The sequence below is a fragment of the Lycium ferocissimum genome, chromosome 12 (assembly GCF_029784015.1).
Source record: "Lycium ferocissimum isolate CSIRO_LF1 chromosome 12, AGI_CSIRO_Lferr_CH_V1, whole genome shotgun sequence".
Lineage (NCBI taxonomy): Eukaryota > Viridiplantae > Streptophyta > Magnoliopsida > Solanales > Solanaceae > Lycium > Lycium ferocissimum.
In genome coordinates, this window is record NC_081353.1 from 12,038,685 (window position 1) to 12,044,661 (window position 5,977).

The following is a 5,977-nucleotide window of genomic DNA, read 5'->3' on the forward strand; positions in this document are numbered from 1 at the left end:
TCAAAACTACAAAAACAATGTATATGCACAGTCACAATCACAAAGAGATATGCATCAAAAAATTTACACAATTGAGTACCTTCAAGCACAACACACAAGTACATTAGAGCCAGCCAAGAGTTTGAACACTAAAATGGGAAATTATGAAATGATAACAACAACAACATACCCCGTGTAATTCCACAAAGTGGGATCTGGAGAGGCTGTTTCCGAAAGACCCTCGGCTCGAGTAAAAGAAAATTACAAAAAGATGGGTCATAAAATAGGGAATGTTACCTTCTTAACAGAGGCAGACCATGATAAAGTGAGACCCAGGAAAACAAAAAGGAAGAAAGGTCCCCATAGATTCCAATCACGTAGTGCTTTGCCAGGATCTTCTCTATAAGGATTAAGGAATACACCCAGCTTCTAATTACTCATAATTCTAGACAGATCTCTTTTCACCGTATCCCAAACAGGTTCCGTAAGTGTATTCGGTGGAGATCTGAACCCAGTAGCGGCTATATTGGGCTGTCCACCTGATGAAGGTAACGGTGGGACTGCTGGAATGGAATGTACGATAGAGTGATTGGGGGTTGAAGAGGGAGGTGGGGAGAGTAGATTAGAAGGCATGAAAGGAGAAGAGGAAACAGGGATACGAGGAGGAGAAGGACGACAAGCTGGAAGGACAGTAGAGGAAGGGTGAGGGGAACAAATGAGATTTTCGATTTCACTAATGTTTGATTAGGATGTTGAGTTCACAGGCATTGTGTCTCCCCGTGACATTTTTGGAGATGATGATCAGATATCAGGCTTAGGTGCTGTAACTGGTGTTGTTCTGCTGTTGAGGTGTAAATGCAATGAAATGCGTAGTCGTGTATTGTAAGAAAAATATTTGCCAACTTTCTTTTGCACGGATTTTCCTTCGAAGGCACCAGTCTTTAATTTTTACCCCTCATATTTGTGATTTTTAACTTTTACCCTGGTGCTTATTTATTAAAAATATGAGATATGCTTCGTGCGGCATACGAGGAGGAATCTCTGTTTTCTTTCCCCAGGTATCTCTAGAGGTGCACATCTTTGATAAGTTATTCCTGTCGAGTACTGTAGATCAGATCATGTGATTATCCTGCTTATGCTGCATTATGGAATGGTGGATCAGTTGAGCAACATGGATTTGCCAGAAAAAAAATTTGGACAACTAAAGACAACCCTCCATCTCTAAAATCATGTGATGCCCAAGGAAAATCTTTCATTGACTTGCTGCTCAAACCGTCAGAAGATGATCTGAAGTTCTGGCCTCATGTGTATGGCCTTCACTTTGTAGCAAATTTGAATTGGTTTTCTTAGAAGTTTGGGTCACTGAATTAGGAACACTTAATTTGGTTTAGCAAATTTTTCCATGGGTTTAACTTGCGTGATAGTAAATATCTTTCTTCTAATGTTTCAGCTTTGAGTTTCTCCTTCAGGTTTCTATTGCATCAGATGGTAGCTTGTCCCTGATATCTTGTATAAGAAACATCAATGGAAAGCCGTTGAAATTCTCCTTTGCAAACCAAACATATTTTTCTTAACCATGAATTCTATTAGTTTTAAGGGGAATATGAGCCACTCCACTCATGATAAGCGCAATTTGGGATCAAATTTAAATAGATGGAAATTTGTTTTATTTCCCATAGTTGAGGGGCGAATCTGGACCAATCAACCAGAGATAACGGTATGTTTGGGACCAAAGTTAAAATAAGGGCAATTTTGCACCCATAGTTTTAAGGGGAATTTTAGGCCCTTTTCCCTTTAAAAAATTACTCGCTAGATACATAAACTAGTTTTTCCCAATAATTAGACCTAGATAGAGTTAGGATCATATTACTTGCTCCACTTCTAGGATAACGATGAAATAACTAGTCTCAACATCTTGCCCCCAGGGCTACTGTCTAGTGGTACGACCGTAACTTGAGATGTGTGGGTTAGGCACATGTCATGAGTTCGAACCCCGTTTCATACAAAATCCTGTTATCCAAATGGAGAAGGGTAGAAAGACGGACCCGTTATCCACCTAACCGTGCGTCACAAGCCTTCGGAATTTTTTACTATGTTTAGCTTTTGTGTTAAAACCAAAAAACATTTATGTGAAAAAAAAGACACAAAAAATCTCTAAACCATAGAGGAAAGAGCGCTACAGAAAAATCAATAAAATAGGTCACTATCTGAATTATAGATCCAAGCACATCAACAATAAATATTCGATGCGCCCCTTCTTTATTTTGGATCATATAATCAGAAATTTTTATATATTTAGAAGGAATCAATCAAGGAGAGAAATGCTTATGTACAATCACAATCACAATCACAATCTCAAAGAGAAATGAATCAAAAAAATTACACAATTAAGTACCTTCTAGCACAACACACAAGTAAATTAGACTCAACTGAGACTTTGAACACTAAAATGGGGATCTTAGTAGCTCAGTTGGTTGGCTACGTGAACTTTTAACTTGTTGGTGAGGGTTGATGCCCTAAGTTGTAATCCCCTTTCCCGCTTCCCGTTCCCCTACCCCTTTGTAATATTTTTTTTTTTTAAAAACACTAAATGGAAAATTACGAAATGATAGCTCATAAAATTGAGAATGTACCTTCTTAACAGAGGCAGACCATGACAAAGTGAGACCAAGGAAAACAATGAAGAAGAAAGGACCCCAAAGATCCCAATCCCTAAGTGCTTTGCCAGGATCTTCTCTATAAGGATTAGGAAACACCACCAGCTTCAAATTACTCACAATTCTAGACTGATCACTTTTCACCGTATCCCAACAGGTTCCGTAAGTGTATTCGGTAGAGATCCGAACCCAGTAGCAGCTATATTAGGCTGTCCCCCTGATGAAGGTAACGGTGGGGTAAGGGGGAGGTGGTGGGCGGAGATTGGAGGGCATGAAAGGAGATGAGGAAACAGGGATACGAGGAGGAGAAGGAGGGCATGCTGGAAGGACAGTAGAAGAAAAGTGGGGGGAATAAATGAGGTTTTCGATTTCATCAATGTCTGATTGGGAGGTTGAGTTTAGAGGTATTGTGTCTCCCTGTGACATTTTTGAGTCTCAGATTTGCAGATTTTGTGATTGGAGATGGGGGAGAGGGCGGGGTTGGATGCTGTGACTAGTATTGTTTTGTTGAGGTGTAAAATGGAAGGAAATGTATGTGTAGTCGTGTATACTTGGAAACTTTCGCCAATATTGTTTTGCATGGTTTGTCCTTCAAAAGGCACTAGTCTAATTTTTGCCCCTCATAATTGTGGTTTTTAATTGTTTTTCCCCAGCAACTTATTTAATTAAAAATATCCAGCTATTTTTTGCTCAGCATAAGTTTTGTTTTACATTTTTTTATCTTCGGATACTGAATTTTTGCCTCTGTAGAAGTTAAATTATGAGGCATAAGTTGTGTAGTATTTTTTAGATTATGTTGAGTGTTGAAAGTTTTATCTTTCAGGCGTAAATTGTGTGGGATATGATGATACATATGCTGAAACTAAACGCTAACTATGCCGGCCGAAATTTAGTTTATAACGCGCCAAAAGTGTTGAAGGACAAAAATTAAAGACCACAAATATGTGGGTGGGTGGGGGGGGGGGATTAAAGATCACCCTGAAATAGGGGCATTTGTGTGAATAACGCTATGCGAAGTGTGTATTGTGCCGTATGCCTAATCGTTTATACTTCTGAATTGGGCTCTGTTATGTTTAATTTAGAAAAGGGCCAAAACTATCCTGATCTAATGGATTTAGTACCAAAATATCCTCCATCTACCTATTGAGTCAAAAATACCCCCGTCATTTTCCTTTGGCCCAAATACATGCCTTAAAAAATAAAAAACTGATAGACAACTTAAATAAATGAAAAAAGGGCCAAAAGTGCCCTCATCCACTGGATTTGGTTTTAAAAGGTCCTCCGGTAACTCATATCATATTAAATTATCATCTATCCACTAAAATAAGCACTTTTGGCTTCACAAATAACTTGACCAAACAGACTAGCAATCTTAAGGAGTTTAATGTATACAAGTTAAAACAATTGATATTGTATTACTTGTTCAGGAAATGGACGAGTGAAAATTTCTTTGCAGTTGAACAGAAAGCATAAGTAATTTTCTTTACCAAACAAATAATTTGATTAATCAATTTTAATGTTCAAAATAAATACTTAAATCGTATACATTCATATTAAAAAGTTGTTTAGACTGGGTGAGCTAGTTTGAACTCGGTTTTTTTTTTTTTTTTTAAGTATAATTTGGAGTATAGTTGTATTAATAGCATGTATTGGGAGAAATTTGTAGAATCCAAGTGGACATATTGAATGGTGACACGCGGCATTAATGACAGATAGGATTCGAGTCAGCATGCGCAAGGTTTCGAGGATATTTTTTGTAGCCCCGGAGGAATGTCACGACATCTTCCATCCAGAAACTAAGCTCAAAAAGGATCTGGGAAACTGTTCAATTACTTTGGACAAACGAAGTTCAATGTTCAGATGATACAAAAAGGCTTCGAGTCTTCCTCGAACCTTGAATGAGCATAATTACTCTTTTTATTACTCATCATTGTCATAGCATTAACTTTTGGTAACAAAGAGAGGCATGTTCTTGGAATTATGTGCCCCATAGCTCAAGTATAAATAGAGATTTTCATTTCACCGTAAGGACACCTAAGATCTAATAGAAAAACAAGTATTCGGAAGCAATTTCCTTACTTTTGCTCTAGACTGTTCTTGAGAAGATTCAAACGCTTAGCTTATCCAGATACTCTAGCTTGTCGCTTCATCAGGGCTCAGGATATTATTTTTAACTTCTTTAGATTTCTTTATAATTATTTTGATTAATCTTACCTATTATTTCATCACTTTGGTCATATTGATCCACGTGTCCATGCATAACCACGTATACAAATTCAACTATACCGATTTATGGTTAAACAGCTTGGCGTCCACGTGGGACCTAGACAATTGTGCTATCATTGTGACCCTATCTATTATATTAATTCTTTTTTTCTCCAGTAAAATAACTATTTCAGGTATGACAAGTACCACCGACGATCAATCACGTCTTAATGCGAGAAACGATGGTAACAATGCACAGCTTAATCTGAATAGCGTGCCTGTCCATGATCTTACAAATGGGACTCAACACATAGATGGATTAACCGCCTCAAGGAACGGTCAAAATTAGCGAGTTATGGAGGAAGCAACTCCTACTGACGAGACCTCGGGGAAGTGATGCAGATCGTGAGGGCGCAACAACGACTGTTGATGGTAGAGATGAACTTATGAGACAGACTATGTCACCACTCTCCGGTAACCCAAATGCTGAGTAAGAGGCCCCCGAGGGACTCCCCCGGCCCCAACAGTTGGGAATGATACCCCAAGGACTGAAAATAATGTTAGGGGCAAATTTGATCTAATGGATGAAAGGAGGGCATTTTTGAGCAATTTTTAATACGTAAGGCATTTTTTATCCAATAGGTGGAAGAAACAAATTTTATCCAATGTATTAGAAGGAAGAAATTTTGTAGGCATTTCTAATACGTTAAACATATTTTTAACCATTTTTCGAAAATAAAATTAAGAGGAACAATTTACAAAATAACAGTAGCAGAGCACGTAGAAACAAAAGAAAACAAAAATGAATAAGCAACAAGTGGAAACCAGAAACACTTTAGTAAGCTATCTACTTAATCTAACATTTTTAGCATCTAAGGGCTTGACCTAGAATCAATGAGGTATGTTAAGAATTATGAGATTTCATGTTCATATCTTAACAGAGGTTAAAATAATAAGTGAGTACTTTTCATCTTTTCAAACTTTGATGTGTAAATTAGACCATAACTTTAGACAAAGTAACCAGCTATTGCAGCCATACGCCACTCCTTTTTCAAACTAAATATCTTGTAACTTCTCAGAACTCCTTCAAGATGTTAAAGGTGTCCTAGCCATTGACATATAGGGACTAGTGGTGG

General features: G+C 37.7%; 2 pseudogenes; both read right to left on the reverse strand.

The window, feature by feature from the left end:
* LOC132039060 (protein YIP4b-like) lies at nucleotides 1-765 on the reverse strand (annotated as a pseudogene).
* Nucleotides 766-1,444: 679 nt separating this feature from the next.
* On the reverse strand, nucleotides 1,445-3,062 carry LOC132039061 (protein YIP4b-like; annotated as a pseudogene).
* Between the last annotated feature and the right edge of the window lie 2,915 nt (nucleotides 3,063-5,977).